Raw genomic sequence first — 19,146 nt, forward strand, 5'->3', positions numbered from 1 at the left:
GTGTATGATTTGCTCATCTTCTTGAATCTATAGGTTCCTGGTTTTGCCAAATTTGGGGAGTTTTCAGTTCTAACTTTTTTTGAATATCATTCATCTTCTTTCCCTTTTCCTCTTTTGCTATTGTCATACAGGTCCCTGAGGCTCTGTGTTGTTGTGTTGTGTTGTGTTCTGTTCTGTTTTGTTTTTCAGTCAGTCTATTTTCTTTCTGTTGTACAGATTGTGTGAATTCTGTCTATCCATCTTCAAGTGCATGGATTCTATTTTTCATCAACCCCGCCCCCCCACTACTATGGAGCCCAGCTAACAAGTTTGTTTGTTTTTTTTTTTTCTAATGTCTGATCTTATATTTTTCCATTCTGTAATTTTCATTTGGTTCCTTTTTATAAATTCCACTTCTTTGCTGAAGTTTTCTATTTTTTCATGTGTTTCAAGAGAATCTGTAATGGATTGTTGAGTCGTGTTTGTTTGGCTGCTTTAAAATCTTTGTCATAAAATTCCAATGTCTGATTCATCTTAGCGCTGGTGTCAGTTGGTTTTCTTTCTCATTCGAGTTGTGATTATTCTTAATTCTAGGTATGATGAATGATTTTCTGTTGTATTCTAGACACTGTGTCAATTAGGTGACTCTATATCCTATTTTAATCTTTTAATTTTACTGCTCTGCTTAGATTAAGCATGCAGATACGTCCTGGCCTACTTTCTTGGTTTGTGGTTCCAATGATACTGTAAATTTCATAGCATTTTCAGTGTCACTTTTGTCATTATTGGAGTTCCCTGTTGGTGCTGCCCAAGATGGTAGGAAAGTTTCACCAGGCTGGACCGCTGAGGGTCTCGTGGTGGAAAAGGGGAGTCTCAGGTATGTGGGCACAAAAGGGCTTCCCTGGGCAGACACTTGTTGTGGTAGGGTCTCCCTACCCATGCTTCCCAGCTCTGTCACTGTTTCTGGGTAGGAAAAGAGTATCTCTGGCTCTTGGGGTCAAAGAGACTTCCCAGGCTATCATTCTTCTTTTGGATAGGTCTTCTACCCATCCTTTCTGATGTCCCTGGGTAAGGGAGAAATTTCTCAAACCCAGCTAGGAAGAACTCCAAATCAATCCCTTTTTCTGGTTGTTTCCAGTTCACCTTGTGTTGTCAGAGAGATTCCTACTCAATCTTGGAAGGAAGGAGCCTAGGTGGGATGCCTCTTGTTGCTAGGCTGGAGTCAGGAAATTCTGGGCTTCCTTTTTCTCTTTCGTGGGAGATATAAGGAGTCTCGCCATTATGTTTTTCTTTCTCCAATCCTGGGGCCCTAAACCAGTTTGCCTTTTTCTTACCACCTTTAAGAGTTCTCCTTTCAGCTTTCTTTTATGTTGTTTACAGGGTTTACACTTGTGCTTAGAAAGGAGGTACACAATCTATGCCATCTTGTCCAGGTATCATTCTCTTTTCACCAGTAGATCACCTTCAGTCTGCGTTGGTCTCTTTCCTATGCAGCTTTGCTAAAAGCCACAAGAAACAGCTAATAGATTCTAACATCATGAAAAGTATTGCATATTTCCCAGAAAAGTAAAGAAGCCTTCTCTGCCTTTCATCCAACTCAGCCAGTTCTACAATTTTTGGTGGGTCACTTATAACTTCTCCCTTCCTGGATCAATTTCTATATTCTTTAGGACTATGACTATAAGCAAGACCAGCTGACACTTAAAAATAAATAATATTATTGTAAGAAGAGGGGTTACATACGGAATTGGGGAGGGGGGGGTGCGGCTCACCAGCTGGAAGAATCAGGTTTGATAGGTCAGAAATAGACAACTCCAGAAGTCTTAGTACAAGAAACATCCTGAGAGCCTCATCAGTCTTGCCCCTGAAATGAATGAACAAGGAAGTTTTTTCCCTTCCCATCCTTGAGTTATACTATTAAGACTCAGATTTCTAGAAGAAAGGGTCTTTTTACCTACATTTGTCACAGACCCATCCCTTGGCCAAAGGAAGGAAGAGCTCTTTGATTAACAGCTTTCCCAATGCAGCACATAATGGAAGAGAGACAATTCCTTTAAAAAAATTTCACAGGGTTCCATCACCCTCTTACACTCACTAACTAGCTCTCTAATTTGTGGTCTTCTCTTGGTCTATACCACCACTGCTCTAAGTCTTGCCTTCATATTTTCTTACCTAAAATAATATAGTTTTTGACCTAATCTCTCTTGTCAAGATTCTTTACATTCCAAGTGACAGAAATTCAACTCCAACTAGCACATGCACTCAAAGAAAAGGCATTAACTTACATAACTGGGAAGTTCAAAGAAACACCACAGCCACAGCTGGATCTAGGGGCTCAAAAGAAGTGACTAGGACCCAGACTCTCTTCTCCAACTCTTACCCTTCCCTGACTTTTCTTCAAATGTAGGCTAAGATTTAGCTCCTTATCACAATTTCTTATCATGAGATCTTTATGACTTGGTACTTCTCCAGCTACATCATCTGCATCTGTGACTTTGACTTTAGATACTAGCAACTCAAACTTCTTATATTCCCCCAAAGACTCCGAGCCTGGAACCCTTTGCTCGAAGCTGGAAAAATTCTCCTTCTTCAATGCATGTTCGTTAAATTATTAGCTACTCTGCATTAAGTCTACACAATGTCATAATCTGTCCTGTATCATTTTAAGAATACAGTAACAATAGTAGTTAACATGTAAGGGCTTCTGGTGCCAGACTGCCAATTCCAGCTACACAACCACGGACTGTGTGATCCTAAGCAAATTATATAACCTGCCTGTGCCTCAATTTCCTCATCTCTAAAATTGAAACAATATCATCTATTGAATTAATCCATGTGAAGTGCTTACAACTATGCCTAGTATGTAGAAAGTACTCAGTAAATATTAATCATTCTTACTGCTATTTTTTTAGGTCTCCTATGTGCCGAATACTTGGAACCATCTCATGTGATCCTCACGACAATCTTGTAATGAGAAATACGATCATCCCCATTTTCAACGTTAGGAAACCAAGGCTTGAGGAGATTGAATAACTTGCACAAGGTCACGGACCTAGTAGGCGATAGAGTCAGAACTGGCGCATATCTACCCTGGGACACCTTCATGACCATCGATGTCCTAATGCTAGTACCCAGAGGGGCAAAACTAGGTATGTTCAGAGAAAGAGAATTGTCTAAATGAAACTTTCTCAGTCTGCGTTTGCTGCATCTTGCTTGTGAGCTGGTCTTTGCGTATGGGCCTTGCTCAGTGCCTCTGAGTGTGCCTTCTACTTAATATATTTTGAGGTCGTTTCACCAATCCAACCTGAGCGGCAAAAGCATAAACCATCCATCTCTTCCCCAGCCTCAGGGATAAAGGCTGAGTGTGTGTTTTAAATACAGCTGTTGTAAGTTAGCCACATCCTGGGTAAGTCACCTTTACAGACAACCCACTACTTTCCCAAGAAAGCATCAGCTTTATGAAACCAGCATTAAGGATTATTTTTCTTAAAACGGTTTCATGATGCAGGCCTCTTTGTTGGGGAACCCTTATTTGTGGAGACCGTATGAATTTTAACAGTCCTCTGACCTTTCTAAATCCCTCGATCCAATGGGATGCTTTATGAGCCCACAAGGGTTATAATATACAGAATAAAAGATAATTTTGTTAGGTTGGGTGTTTGGTGCCATCGTATACTAAGTAGCTAAATTTTTCACTTTCTACCTGACTATGACACTGTTAGTGAGGTCAAACTACATTGTGGAGACTTGATCACACAGAAGGGATCCACTGTTAAACTGGGAGAGGTGGTTTCAAGAATAGCAAGATGCGGGGCGCCTGGGTGGCTCAGTCAGTTGAGCGTCCGACTTCAGCTCAGGTCACCATCTCGTGGTCCGTGAGTTCGAGCCCCGTGTCGGGCTCTGGGCTGATGGCTCAGAGCCTGGAGTCTGCTTCCGATTCTGTGTCTCCCTCTCTCTCTGCCCCTCCCCCATTCATGCTCTGTCCCTCTCTGTCTCAAAAATAAATAAACGTTAAAAAAAAAAAAAAAGAATAGAATAATGCCGGGTAGTGGAAAGATTCCAGAGTGCTAGGTTAAAACCTTGACTCTAGTAAATATTTCAATTACTTGTCACCTCTGAGGCCTCATTCCTCTTGTAGGGGTCGTGTGGGTGGGAGTGCTAATCTCTAAGCACCTTTCCAGTCTATGCATACAGAGCTCACCACTTGGTTTCAATTAACACACAGGGCAAAGGGAGACTTTGATGATCCAGAAGAAGTTCGTGCCATACATATATTTGTATGTTAATATACATACAAAAATAGGAGCTGGCCTTCAGAAATGGCGATCACCCCTTCTTGTCTTCCGGCAGTGGGCCAGTTTCTCCTAGGGTTTTATTTCATTTTTTTGTTCCAGCGAAAGTTTTGCCCACAGCTGTTAACACTTTCTCCCTTGGGCCACACAGGAGAGTTGTTAAAGAATTTGCAGAAGGTGATGGGAGTATAGAAATGAGGCCACAGAATGTGTGGAAAAAAAAAAAAAAACCCACCCCATAATGGCTCTACAGGAAGTGCCTCCTCTTGCACGTGTCATCTTATTATCATCTCTGATGATTTCCCTTTTTATTGCCTTGTGTCTAGACAAAATAAAACTGCTGGAGTTTTACAAAATGATTTCCAATCCAAAAATCTTTTTTTTTTCCTTCATGTTACAGCGCAAAGGAGATATTTTCCACTCTAAAGATCCAGACCCAAAGAGATATGGTATCAGTGCAAACCTTATGGCTGAACCATACAAACATCATGTGCTGGTAACACAAATAGTAATAAGCCCAGGGTCTCAAATGCTGCTATGTGCTGAACATTTTTGGATTCACTTACTGATTCCCAAGATTTTTTTTTTTTTTTTTTACTTAGTCTATACCATGTTTCAGGACACTCCCCAATCCTAATGGGCCTGAGAGAGCTTAGAGGAAGAATGATAGATGTGATGTCAAGCCGTTAATTTGGCAATACTTCCAGAAGGGAGCAAGAGTGATTAATTCTTACACTTCAGAAATTATTCCCCTTGGGGGGTGGAAACAAAACTCAAGATGCCATTGGAAGAGTAAAGCATGAGTAAGGGTAAAACATCTCAGGCACTTGGGATTGTATATCTTCTTCAATATTCACATGGCGTGGAAGCTTTCCAAAGGTTCTGCAATCATTTTGATTAGTAGTCCAAGACGATGTAGTCCCAAAGGAGTGGGTGTGAACAAGAATAAAAATGAAAAATCCTACCCTGGTATGGTCTAGGACTATGCATTCAAGCTGTTCATCTATCAGCACTGAGAGAATGTTTCAACCATTCCAATTGGCATTGCCTAGGTCCCTACTATGTTCCAACACTCATACTAGGCTCTATCATGGGGAGTCTAACAGGATTCTTGACCTCAAGGAGTTTATAAAACAGCAGGGGATTTAGCACATGCATATGAATAATTATGATTCAAGGGAAAATGATGCGATAACAAAGGATTCATAGGAGAGAGAGATTACTTTAGCTGGAATGATCCTTGACACTCTGTTCATTCATGTACTTAACATCTACTGAGATCTGTTAATTGGATCCAGCTCTCTGCTGAGAAGGAACCACACCCAAATGAGGGAGAGAGAGAACAGCAAGGGCACCTCTGGTTTTACAGTAATGGAAGTAAGTGGGAAACAGCCTCCTTTGCCTTTCTCTCCTTCCAGTTCCTACTCCCATACTACCTTGTAAGTTGTTCCTGAGAATGCTGTTTTGAAACTGGATTGTACGTGAATTCTTTCCTTGGGGTCTGCTTTGGGGACCCCAGCTTAAGTGGGGAACATCACAAAATTTTCAGAATGAAGAAGATGGAATGTGAGAAGACACTAGAATAAGGCAGCACACTGTGGCAGTGAGAGCTTTAGACTGGGAATTAGGAGACAGCATCTCACAGTTCATTGGCAACCTTGGGAAAGCCCCTCCTATTTCTGGCCTAAGTGTCCACACACAAAACTTTTAATTTGGTCCAGAGGAACCAGGTAACTAAATACCAGCTAAAATATCACTTGAAAAAATGGTTTGGTTAAGGCAAATAGATATTTTTTTTAAAGACCATATACACACACAAACACACGTCTCAGTAATATACATGTTAAATCTCTGGCTTTTGTATCAATTCTTATAGCATCCTTCTCCATCTACTTGGCTTTGACAAAAAGAGCCATATCTGTATTTTCAGAAAAACAACAACAACAACAACAACAACAACAACAACAAAACATTAAGCTCCATGGATTTCAAGATCTTTCTCTGCCTTAAGGAAGGGTCTTACTCATTCCAATGCTTTTCCACTTCTGCTCTGGGTTCAGTGAAGAATCACGGACTCTTATATCAGTTTTTCTTGGTGTTAGGGAGGTAGTTGAAAGAGTTGACTAATAGCCATAAAACAAAAATTGCCTTCTCTGGGCAGCTTCCACTACAGGAAGAGCATAATGGAAAATACCTTTCATCTTAGAACTTTCAAAAAAGAAACTGGTAAATCTTTCAGAGAAGCATTGAAAACACGGTTGTGATGTTTCTGTTACACAATCTTTCAATTTCCCTGGTTTGTCAGATGAATCATTCCTCTTTCCCTGATTTGCTCTGCTGGGTTTTTGACTTAAAGAATTCCCTGAATAACTATTCCCTACAACTCAGGCCAGGAAAAATTTCCTAGATACTTCCAAGAAATAGCGAGCTCTGCCTCATATATTTAACCACTGGATCTTCGCGACAGTCCTAAGATTCAGACCCGTTTGTCAGCCTCACTGGACCACATGGTGCTCTCTGAGTCCACACAGACTGTGTATAACTCAGTGCCCAAGAGGAGTAGAGAGATGACCAGCACTCGCTGGCTACTGACCGGTAGACTCTGAAATTAAATCTTGCTGCAATTGACCTAGAGATTCAGTGTGCACAAGATCAACCGTTGATCCCCAACTCTACCCGAGCCTCTACCTCGGTTTCCTCAAATTGCTGGTCCCCAACTCTGCCTCTTTGGGAAGCCCCAGAAGTCTGCAGAGCTCTGGCCAATTCCATTTCCAGGAGCTGTCCCCGTAGCCAAGGCGCTGCACTGTCTGGATCCTGCCTCTCCCCCTGACCTCGGGCAGCACCCTCCTGCTCCTGCTGCTGGATTTTCCTTCACTCTTCCTCACCTTCCTTTTCTTGTGCCAGCCCCTGCCTGAGCTCAGTGTGGATATTGGGCCCTTGAATATAGACCACAGCCTGCCCAAATGCCAAACTCTTGCCGCAGGCAGGTTTCCTCAGCCCTCAACCCATTCAGCCCCCCCCATCCCCTCCAGTGCAGTTCTTACTGCTGTGATCCAAGTATACTCAGAAATGCAACACTGTTTCAGTAACCCACACATAACTTTCTTTACAATGGGGATGGACAATCTAGGGTGAATATATATTAGTGACAATGGTGATGATTAAAATAGTCACAGTTTAGCAGGTTGTTAACTCTGTGCCAGCTTCTGATCCATGTACTGTAGAGGTATTTCCCCATTTGACAGATTGAGAACTGAGGTTTAGAGGTCAAACAACCCGTTCCAGTATCACTACTAATACTGACGGAGTCAAAACTGAATCCAAACATCTAATTCCAATATCTGTCCTCTTTTCCACTTATGCCATAAAATGTGTAAATCTTGACTATTCACAAGAACGTTTTTGAGCCTTATAGTCCTCCTTTTCCCCAAGTAATGAATAGCAATTACATAAGTCATTTGCCCCTGCCGATGAAATGGAAAACTAGACCTGGCCATAGATGAATTCACTGAAATCCTTGCACTAGAATGCTCTGCATTTGGCAATTATATGGTATTAATGCTGAGAATAAAATCATATTTGCTTGGGAAGTCCTTTAGTGCTCTTACACCTAAAATATCATGTTTGCTACACAGGATGTTTATAGTGTAGCCCTTTAATATATATATATATATATATATATATATATATATATATATATGTATATGTATATATATGTATATGTATATGTATATATATGTATATGTATATATGTATGTATTTACACACACACACACATATATATATATATGCATTGATTAAAAATAGACCTTAGCCAATGAAGGACGCAGTTAAATAAACTCTCTAGGGGTACATTTCTGCTTATGCCAGATACATTAGATCATCCAGGGTAGCAGAGTTTTATTTGGTCATTTTCCAGGAATATTCGTGAACACTCTGATCACTTGAATGAGTTAATTTTCTTCACCCAGGATGAGCATTACAGTTTCAAAGAGCAAACCACACTTTGACATAAAATATAATACTATGGTCCTTTCATGGAGTACTGTCATTATAGGTTTAAATGAATTAACTCTAATCCTTTGTTCGGATTATATCATGCCCCTTCTCAAACATACCCAGTGGCTGTCCATTTTAGATGGTAATACAAAGAGTCTGTCATCATCATTTCTTCCCAAGAAAACTACCAACTGACTTTCTGAACTTCTTCTCCACTTCAGGCACCCTAGACCGCAGCTCTTTTCTCTACACAATAGCTCTTCCTACCTCAGCTAACACTTTCTTAACCAGGTTATCCTCTTGCTAGTTTTTACCCTCCTTACATATGAAAAACAGACCTGTCCTGCAAGGTGCATCTTAAATTCCTTCTTTTCCATGATGTCCCACCCATGTAACATCTCTAGCTCTGAAGCCCCTGTGATACTGGACTTATCTCTTTCTTATAGCAAAGGTCACAGACTACCTTATAATTACTATTTTATGGATACACATCCTCTCTTTCTTTACTGTTACTTCTTTGAGGAGATGGACTGACTTTGGATATCAAAATTCGTTTATTAATCAAACATCTCCTCGACATCTCCCTTGTGCCTATTATTCATAGGAGACATAGATCCCAGTAAAACCTTGACCTTGGATCGTCAGATAGAAAAATAAGACATGAAAAAAATTAAGTTCCTTGTGTAAGTCTTGAGTAGTGGGTATAGCTCAAGTGCTGTAGGTGGCACTCGTCATTCATAGGCCTCCTTACTTCGAGAGAACCGACTTTCTCCTCTGGTAATGAAAGTCACTTCTCTTAATGACATCCTTGTGGAAACTTTTGGCTCTGCTCAGTAGCCATCTTTGGATCCCAACCCAACTACTAGTTTTAAAGGGTGATTCAACCGCTAGCCCCAAGTAGAAATGCCAATGTCACCGTGCCCTTCTCCAATTCAAAAGAGTGGGCGTCATAGAATTCCAGTGCCATTCCAATGCCGAAATTGAGGTGGTGAATGGCATGCTTTCAACATACACAAGCCAGTCCCCGGAGTCAGTTGTCGCCCAAAAAATTTCAATAGGCTAAGCAGAGGATGGACTTTGGTGACAGTGTGCTTCTTAGTAAATCAACAAATTATTCTTTCATCTGGGGTGAAAATATGAAAAATAAAGAGAACACTTAATGTCACAGAAGGTCAGATCCCATAAAGGGCCTGTGTGATACATCGTCCAACCTTGTCATTTTAGCAGATGGAAAAACTGAGGCTCAGAAAGAAATACTTGAACCAGGTCACAAAGAAAGCCAGCGGGACTGTAGGGAGCCTCTCACAACCTGACACCCTTAATTCCCAGTCTCCAGGTCTTTGCAATACCCCTGATGTCCCTCTTTTAGTCTGTACTGTCTCCATATTTTCCCCTCAAAAATAGAATCTTATTTTCATAAAACCTCAGACATCATTAGGTATTTTGTGCTTCAGATTTACCCTAGCTCTTAGTTTGGATTTAGTCTCTATATGTTCCTTCCTCTGTTTTCTGAGCAGAACCCATTTAATTTGGACCTTAGAAGCCAGGTGAAAGTAGAAAGACCTTAGAGTTAGCATGCGCCACAGCGGCATTCTCCTTTGCTTTACAAAATATTTGCAGAATAAACAACTGTGAACAGTATCTCAGTGTCTCCAGCCACAAGTGGTGGTGGGAACCAGGTCTATTCCAATCTACTTGTTTCAGCTGCCCCCTGTATGCAGGTCTTTGGGCCGAGACCAGAATTCCAGGACCAGTCCTGCTGGTGAGCTACCACGCCTCTCATGCAAGTAACTCTCCCCCTCCCTGGATATCAGTTTCCTCCTTCTGTAAAATAAGGTTCCTCCCAGTCTCAGCAGATTATGTGTTGTGATATGATGCTTTATCTAAATACTTAAAGAAATTATTTTATGTTCTGTTTTGTTGTATACTTTTCTTCCAGCAAGACTAAGCTCCTTCTCCCCAGGGATCATTAGTAGGCCCCAAGTAGCTGTGATGTAATATAAAGAAGCTGTCAGGAGTCCTGGACACAAGAACCAACTCTAATACCTGATGGCCCAGTAATTTACATAGCACCCTTTCCATGGGATTCTACTTGCTTATCCACAGACATAAGATAATACCTCCTCTTTGCTTTTCATTCATACTTCATTTTCATTTATTGAAAATCTACATTAAACCAGAATTGGTGGGAGATTTTTGAGACATAACAGCTATCTAAGTAATCTATAAATTAGGAAACATCTTACAGACAGAAAATATTACCAAGATTTTTATTCACCTCTGACTTACAACTTCCTATATGTCTAGCAGATGCGGATGACTAAAAGAAGGATAAAACACATGCTAAGCTAGTGGAAAAATGAATGCAACCAAAAAGCAGGTAATTGGCAAAGAAATTTATTCTTGGTAGTTCAAAAAATACATTAAAGTTGTCATTATGGGGGAAAGCTCATCTTCCTTTGACTTTCTGATACTTATTTTATGTCTTGATTTTTTTTTTCCAATTCTTAAAGATGAGAGATTTTAACTTTTCAATGCTTAGGGCCTCTTAAGAACTTAACCAGCCCTGTTATCCAGCAGGTAATGCAATTCAATTCACTTTATGGAGCGCCCCATTGGTTCAGAAAGAGATCTCAAAGGGGTGGGCATTAGTGACCCAGAAAGATCCCAATCATGGGGGGAGGGAAGTTGATTTTTACATCAGAAGCCAAATTATTAGGTTTGAGATTTGTGTCCAGTTTTATATGTGACGCGCAGACAAGGACAAATGGCTCAATGTGTGAATCTAAGGACTCTGTGCAGGGCAGTTGAAGAATCTGCTGGGTCTTTTCCCCTATTTGAAAGTCTATCACGGTAAACTCAGGTTGTCCGAAAGAGATTACACTCTCGTCTGCCACCAGAGGGCCCCATCACCAGGTAATAGGGCCAAAAATTGCCAGCATCTGAGTGAATGACTCAGATGAGGAAGCATCCATGTCCCCCCTTGAAGATGACAGTTAAAGCCATGACCTTGAAGGTGGCAGTTGAAGCCATGAGCACCTCACCCTTGCTCTGTGTGTGGTTTTGGTTTTCTCCCTAATTAATAACAGTAGTAGCACCCCCATTTTCGATGCTACGCGACATATATCTTATTTAATCCTCACAAGAGTCCTGTGAAGTGGGTAATACTGCTTTCTGCTTTTACAGATAAAGAAACTGAGACTGACGGTGGTTAACAGTATGCCCAAACCACACAGCCGGAAAGGGACAGGATTAGGACTGGAACCTGAGGCTCCGATTTCAAAGTTCAAATCCATAGTCACAGGGTTATGTTTTTCCTGGATAACGGGAGCAGCATTTAGTTCATCATCTTGGACCCTGCAGTAAGGTTAGGAAATGTAAGGACCATACTAACTGAGAATCCAGCTTATGAAATGAGCCAGTTTCTAGGGGGAAGTGGGCTTCTCAACTAAGAGAAAAGGGAGCTGAGAAAGGAGAAGGAAAGGAGAGCAGGTAGAGGAGACTCGTGCTTCCCTCGAATGGCTGTGCTGGTCTGCACTTCAAGCATTCCTGGAGCAAGGGCATTTCAGCTCTAACTGTAGCTGCTGACAGCCTAAAATTGAGACAAGTCTGAAGCCCAGACCTAGAGAGGAGTGTCTCGAGAAATAAGGCAATCTAAGAAATAATAGCCAAAGCCCAGGCAGAGATGCCTGAAACTGCTTCTGAGCTGGAGAGGAGAAATGGTATTAAGGACCATTGATGGCTTGCCTTAGACTCATTACCCAACTCAATCCCTAGGGACCTGTGCTCAAATCCTGAGAAAAGAAAAACCTGCAAATAAGATCTGAGTGGGGTGTATTCACCCATTATGTCCATGAGGCTTTGGAGTAAGGGGTCGCCTCACTGTGGAATCAGTGGAAGAGACAGTGGCCCAGAATTGGGAGACATTGCATGTTACGATAATGGCCACATCTTGCAGACATCAGCAACAGGAGCACCAGTACCATCAGTGGTCCAAGATGTGGCAGGCAGGCATATGGTGCTCTTAACCATAGACAGAATGGCATTTTTACTCTATTGGTAGATGCCAAGGGCCTTAGCCACAGCAGGAAGCAAAGCAATGTCCTCAGGTGGGATTAAGAGGCCAAGAGAGAACCCCAAGAGAACCCTTGGTATAACACCCATGGTACCATTCAAGAGGAACACCAGCAGCAGCATAGTAATGAAACTACCAGGGAAATAGGTACTTTGGCAACCAAGACTGAGGAGGCATATTTGTGCATCCGTAGGTATACCTCTGGGCCACCTGAAAATAATTGGGGGGATAGGGAGGGTTAGAGATCCAATATTTTACTGTGTTCTTAAAGTGTCTAGAGGAAGATGAAAGTCTATTTAACTTTCATTAAAATTAACTCATCTTCATTAAAATTCATTCCATTCATCCACCATGGTGAGGACATCCTGGAGAAGACAAGATTGATAAGGAACATGATCTCTCACTTCATGAAGGAGGTGAGACCCAAGAATTATAACCTAGCTCAAGAGTAGCAGGGAGGGAGCTTTCCTGCCATAGCCTCTATCAGGAATGGCTTACACAGCTTTCCTGAGGATGAGAAGATAGGTCCTAAAGTAATGGATCAATGGCCTGGTTCCAGCAAATTTCTTCATTAGGGAATGGATGTTTGTAGAGAGAATTCCATAGTGGGTGAGGGTTGTGTCAGTTCACTTGTTGGAAATTTCCAGCTCTAATGTTCTGGGGTTCTTGGAAATTTTTTAAAGCCAGAAAGGAAGCTACCTGAGAATGATCTCCTTTCTGAGATGCCATTTGGATGAGGACAAAATTCACCTGTTTTCCTGAAATAGACACGAAAGCCTTTCTAGAAATGACAGGAAGGCAAGTGAACATTCTCTCATAATAAGCTGGTGTTCAAAACTAGAATTCTGCTAAAACTGGAAAGACTTTAGCTCTTGGTACACGTTTTCAGAGCCATAATCATGTAAGTTGTTTCCCTTTTGCTATGCAAAGGAAAAGAGCAGAAGGGGACTGCAATTTTGATGGAACCTCCAAATGTCTGCACTCAATGATGCCATGGATTTCCCTTTTAGTTTGCTGTCACTAAAACCTATATTCTGCCATTTCCCCTGGGTTAAGAATTGTCTCCATCCTGTGATAACATCTGCTTTTTTAAATGTTCTACTGACTTCCTAACACTTTTGATGTATTTAACTTCCTAGACACTTCCTAATAGGGCGCTGAAAAGGTTGGGAGAGTGCCAGAGAAGGGGCAGTATCTGGTCCTTGACAATACCCTAGGACTGAGGTGAATGGAGAATTCAAAGAAAATTCAACAAGAATACAAGCCTGCAGACACAGAAAGTCAGCTCCAACTTTACAATGGTCTTTTCTCTCTGAATGTTTTCATAGAGCAACATCTCCCTACCCAAACTCTAATGCTCTGGCTATCCTTGTACATTTCACCTATGACCCTGTGTTTCTCTAGGCTATAGATCCAAGAGAGGAATTTCTGGGTCATGGGATACACACATATTCAATAACCTGACAGATTGTGGTCCAGAATGGCTCATCAGTTTCCACTCCCCTGCTCCACTCCCAGCGGTGCATGAGGATTCTCCTTTCACCACATCTGTGCCAACAATATTACCATTTGACTTTCTAATTTTTATCAGTCTGATGGGTGTAAGATGAGTCTCATGGTTTTATTTTAAACCCCTCTGATTACTTGTGATGTTGGGGATCTCTTCATGAGATAAGCATGTAGGTAATTTGGGTTTCCCCTTCTGTGAATCGCCTTTTCATATTCTTTTATTAATTCTTTTTTTTTTCTTGTTGACTTGCAGGAATTGCTTAATTATTCTAGATATTAATCCCTTGTCAGTTTTAAGTGTTGTAATTATCTTCTCCCAGTCTGTCTCCCATCTGTTATCTTTATCTGTAATGCCCTTCATTGAACAGAAATTCTTAAGTTTCATGTAGCTAAATCCATTTTCCCCATTTAGTTTGCACTTTTTGGGGTACTGCTCAAGAAATCATTTCCCACCCCAAAGTCACCAAGGTGTTTTTCAACATTTTCTTACCAGTTTATAATCTATCTGTATATTTAGGTGTGTAAGGCATTCAAAATTTTATCAATTTCCATTTTCCTCCATTTGCTAAGCCACTTAGACGTTACTATATGTTAAAAGATCTGTCTTTCCTCCAGTGATTTATGTTAATCTATTACATATGAGGAAATCATATAATTTATAATCCAAACTGGGAGAGATTTGGGAGTAAAAAGTGATATTGTAATTTTGTTAAGCCAACAGGCATAAAGTCAGGTCTTTCTCAGACAAGTTACAATAGCTACCTTAATTTTATACCGTATTTTATGTGGGACTATCTATGGCCCTTTAATCTGCTCTATTATTCTATTTATTTATTTATGCCACTTTGTTTTATTTTATTATTATACAATAATATAGGGTAGAGCAAATACTCCCTTTTGCTCATGTATTCCAAGATTGTCATTTACTTGGGAACTTTCATTTTTCAAAATATACTTTAGACCTAGTATTTCAAGTTTCTCTGCAGAAGCTCTAATTGGAATTCCATGTGCGACTTATTCAACTTGAGAAAATTTGACATCTTTAAAATGTTAACTTAGCTCATCTATGAACATGGTTTATCTCTACATTTTTTTCAGATCTTGTATGCCTTTTGTACAGATATTAATTTCTCCAAAATCATTTTGTATGCTTTTTATTAGTTTAATGACTATATTTTTAAGTTTTATTGGCATTTTGTGAATAACAAATATATATTTTATTTATTCTTGGTGAGAGTATTGTTGGTTGTAGTAAGATCATCTTTTAACCAGAACTAGAGTTCTACATCAGTGTAAAAGATTATGCTAGTTTCCATAAATAGGTATGTCCTCTGAATCTTTTTTTCTTTTCCAATATTGATACTTCCTTGTGTTTCTTGTTCCATTTTATTGGTTATAGACTCTAGCATTCAGTCAACCAGTAATAGTGACACAAGGCTTTCTTATCTTGTAAGAAATATATCTAAAATTTCTTCTTTAAATAAGATATTTGCTGGAAATATTTTATATATAGCTTTTAACTAGTTAATCAGATTCTCTTCTATATCTAACTCTGTAAAAAATTATAAGTCAGAATTGAGTTTTATTCAATAATTCTCTGCCTCTATTGAATTAAGCATGTGATTGATTGATTTCCTTAAATTAATATATTGTTCTTTAAAAGGTAATGTTGGACTTTGTGATCTATTATTTACTCGGGGATTTTCATATCTATGTTTATAAATAAAATAGGCCTAAAATTTTCTTGCAGACAACATTTTTATATACTCAAAAAATCAATGTTCAACTAGACTCAGAAAATGACTTAATGATTTCGGCAGCTCAGCTTCTTTTATTCTTTCACTAAGTGTATTTAAAAAAATGCTTATTTCTTAATTTTTTAAAAAAATCAGGGGCGCCTGGGTGGCTCAGTCAGTTAAGCGGCCGACTTCAGCTCAGGTCACGATCTCACGGTCAGTGAGTTCGAGCCCCGTGTCGGGCTCTGGGCTGATGGCTCAGGGCCTGGAGCCTGCTTCCGATTCTGTGTCTCCCTCTCTCTCTGCCCCTCCCCCGTTCATGCTCTGTCCCTCTCTGTCTCAAAAATAAATAAAACGTTAAAAAAAAAAATCAGTTACAAATTATTTGGGCCTATGATCTTGGTAAGGGGTCGGGGTTGGGATGAGGATTTTTCTGATAATCATTACAGTTTCTATTATGTTTTTTAAAGTTGATTTTATTTTATTTTAAATTTTCTATTTCTTCTGCTGATTCTGGATTAAAAAAAATATTTGTATCTATTTCATCTAGGCTAATCAGTTAATATGTCTTCAATGGTATTTGTTGTTTTTGTAATCTGCATTATACCTGTAATTATATGATCATAAATCACACCTATGATTATACATGGTTCATTACATCTATAGTAATAGCTTTTGTTCATTCTGTATTGTGTGAATTTTCATTTTCTTTTTATTTTCTTTCTTTATCAGTATTACTAGTTGCCTATATAACTTATTCATCTTTCTGAAGAACTCAAACTTATTTTTTACACTCATCTGTGTATTGTTATTGTTCCTTACTTTATTAATTTTATCTCCTCTTTATGATTTCCTTCTTCCTTGTTTGTTTGGGATAATGAAACACTGTTGCTGTTTTTCTTTTTTAGTAGAAATCTTTTTTTAATTTTTATTCCTACAGATGTATTTAATGCACCAAATTTTTATCTAAATGCTGTTGTTCAAATTTCTTGTGCCTTTGCTTCCTTTTATCTGTTTGAATGAACAGTTTTCAAGGACTCTCCAGCTCCAGATATTAATTTGCCTTTATTCCACCATTGTTCTGTACGTTGTCTCTTTATACATTTTGAGCATACATTGATATGTTGGAAGCAGATATGTTTATGGTTGTTATATATTCTTGATCTGTAGGTCATGTTATCAGTTTATTACACTTATCTTTTCTCCTGACTATAATTTTTCTCCACTTCTAATTTGTTCAACTTTGAAACTGCTACTCTGACTTACTATCAGATCATATCTACTATCTTTTTTATGGCTTTATGTTTAATCTTTCTGTGTATTTTTTAAAATAAATATAGCTTGTATTTATCATGTAAAGGTGCATCTTGGGCATTTAAAAATAATTTTTTTAACATTTATTTATTGTTGAGAGAGCATGAGCAGAGGAGGGGCAGAGAGAGAGGGAGACACAGAATCTGAAGCAGTCTTTAGGCTCTGAGCTGTTAGCACAGAGCCCAATGTGGGGCTCAAACCCATGAACCGCGAAATCAAGACCTGAGCCGAAGTCGGACACTTAACCAACTGAGCCACCCAGGTGCCCCACAGTGGATCTTGTTTTTAATCCCACCTGAAAGAGTCTGTTTGGGGTTGGTGACTATAATCCATTTATATTTATTTTACTTACTGCTTTATTAGAACTTACTACTACCAAATAGTTTTTTTTTGTTTTCTATTTACAAAAGGTGTCTACTTATTTTCTTTGCAATATACCTTCCATTGGATAGATCAGGGTTTTTTTCTGAATATTTGAAAATAATGCATTCTGGGGTTACCTGGGTGGCTCAGTTAAGCATCCAACTCTTGATTTCAGCTCAGGTCATGATTTCACAGTTTATGAGATAAAGCTCCCTGGGTTTATTCTTAAATTATCAAGATGCATAGCTATATTTAAAACACAAACATTTAAAAAGTGAATCAATATCTATGTATTTTCATTAACTAGACAAGCGTTTTAACATGTTCTCATGTACGTTTTATCTCCCTCTGCACCTCCACAACTTGTTGGTATCATTGGTAACATAGAGCATAGACTATTCTATACCTTTGTATTTTATTAAGTGCGGTAATGACTTTACTAAGTTACTTGCTTGGTTTTCTCCAATATCCATTCTCCCTTTTTCCTGCAGGGGTAGAGCTCCTGGCTTTTAGTTCAGCACACAATCACCCAAAATCAAGATCACATTTCCCAAGCTCCTTTGCCACATAACCATGTGATAAAGTTCTGTCCAGAGATATGTGAGAAAAGATGTGCGCAATTTCTGGAGCATGTACTTAAAAATTAAGGACATGACCTTTCTTTTCCTCTTCCTTCAACTCGAAACAAATATGTAGTTGTGAGACATTTTGACCATTGATGAAATATACACCCTTAATAAGGGAGATTAGCAAGATATAAAAAGCCAGGATTTTTTGGCAACCTGGGGAAGCAAAACTCTCCCACCAGCCCTGGACCACCTACCACCTACCACCTAATTCTTATCTGAGAGAGAGAAAGAGATGATTCATCCCTGTATGTTAGTTTTCTATGGCTCCTATAACTAATGATCACAACCTTAGTAGCTTCAGTAAATCTATTCTCATTTGGTTTTGGTGACCAGAAGTCCTAAATTCAAGGTTCAGGCAGGGCTGTATTCCTTGTGGAGGCTCTAGGGATAGATCTGTTTCTCTGCCTTTTCCAGGATCTAGAGTCTGCTTGCCTTCCTTAGACCATGGCCTCTTGCTTGTATCACTCCAACCTCTCCTTCACTTAATCATGTCTTATAAAGGATCCTCGTGATTACATTGCACTCAGATAACCCATAGTACTCTCCTTATCTTAAAATCTGCAACTTAGTCACATTTGCAAAGTCTCCTTTACCATGTAAGGTAACATATTTATGAGTTCTAAGATTAGTCTGTAGATATCTTGGGAAGGACCATTGTTCTATCTACAACATCTTATTTAAATGGGGTGCCTGGGTGGTTCAGTTGGTTAAGCCTCCAACTTCAGCTTAGGTTATGATCTCACAGTCTGTGAGTTTGAGCCCCACATTAGTCACTGTGCTTACAGCTCAGAGCTGGAGCCTGCTTCAGGATCTGTGTCTCCCTCTCTCTCTGTCCCTCCCCTGCTTGCATGCTGTCTCTCTGTCTCCCAAAAATGAATAAATATTTAAAAAAAAATTAATGACTGTTATGTTTGGTCAACTTTACACATGGCTAGGCCTAAATTCTAATATTCCCCATATTTCCACAACTCTATTAATTTATTCTTATTAATGCTTACTTTTATTATCTTTATTGCTGCTTTTCTTGTTGAGGCACTTCTTTCAAGAGTGCTTCCAAAGAAGTTCTTTGTTTGAAAAACTCTTTTCAATATGTCATATACACTCCGCTTCCCCACTTAAACAAGGCTGCTTGAAATGTTCTCTTTTGGTCTCAATCATCCCTCCACAGGGCCAATAATCAATGGTACTATTAAAGAAACCTATCTTGTTCAAATTTATATGTCAAGGGCCTAAAACAGTATCTAGAACAC

This window comes from Leopardus geoffroyi, chromosome C2, assembly GCF_018350155.1.
Source record: "Leopardus geoffroyi isolate Oge1 chromosome C2, O.geoffroyi_Oge1_pat1.0, whole genome shotgun sequence".
Classification (NCBI taxonomy): Eukaryota; Metazoa; Chordata; class Mammalia; order Carnivora; family Felidae; genus Leopardus; species Leopardus geoffroyi.